The sequence below is a fragment of the Arachis duranensis genome, chromosome 9, assembly GCF_000817695.3.
Source record: "Arachis duranensis cultivar V14167 chromosome 9, aradu.V14167.gnm2.J7QH, whole genome shotgun sequence".
NCBI lineage: Eukaryota > Viridiplantae > Streptophyta > Magnoliopsida > Fabales > Fabaceae > Arachis > Arachis duranensis.
Genome location: NC_029780.3, coordinates 59,128,412 through 59,129,140, shown reverse-complemented (window position 1 = coordinate 59,129,140; position 729 = coordinate 59,128,412). Strand labels below are relative to the sequence as shown.

The 729-nt window shown below is 41.0% G+C and overlaps 1 non-coding gene across 1 annotated transcript; it reads left to right on the top strand.

Annotated features, from left to right (window-relative positions):
- Positions 1 to 625: 625 nt before the first annotated feature.
- On the top strand, positions 626 to 729 carry LOC127741764 (small nucleolar RNA R71). The gene has a single exon (XR_008002970.1). It is a non-coding gene; the product is annotated as a small nucleolar RNA R71 (small nucleolar RNA).

Here is a 729-nt window from a genome sequence, read left to right as displayed (position 1 = left end):
GAAACTTAAAGTGGCCTTAGATAGATCAGAGACTATGTTTGCTAAGCTAGAGGGGCTTTGCTCAGAATTCTCTGTCTGTTGCTGAGAAGATGATGAAAAAGGCTTGCCATTGCTAAACCTGTTTCTTCCACCATTATTGTTGTTGAGACCTTGTTGAGGTCTCTGTTGATCCTTTCATGAGAGATTTGGATGATTTCTCCATGAAGGATTATAGGTGTTTCCATAGGGTTCTCCCATGTAATTCACCTCTTCTATTGATGGGTTCTCAGGATCATAAGCTTCTTCTTTAGATGAAGCGTCCTTAGTACTGCCTGGTGCAGCTTGCATTCCAGACAGACTTTGAGAAATCATATTGACTTGCTGAGTCAATATTTTGTTCTGAGCCAATATGGCATTCAGACCATCAATTTCAAGAACTCTCTTCCTCTGAGGCATCCCATTACTCACAGAATTCCTCTCGAAAGTGTACATGAATTGGTTATTTGCAACCATTTCAATGAGCTTTTGAGCTTCTGCAGGTGTCTTCTTTAGATGAAGAGATCCTCCAGCAGAGCTATCCAATGACATCTTGGACAGTTCAGACAGGCCATCATAGAAGATACCTATGATGCTCCATTCAGAAAACATGTCAGAAGGACACTTTCTGATCAATTGTTTGTATCTTTCCCAAGCTTCATAGAGGGATTCACCTTCCTTCTGTCTAAAGGTTTGGACATCCACTCTAAGCTT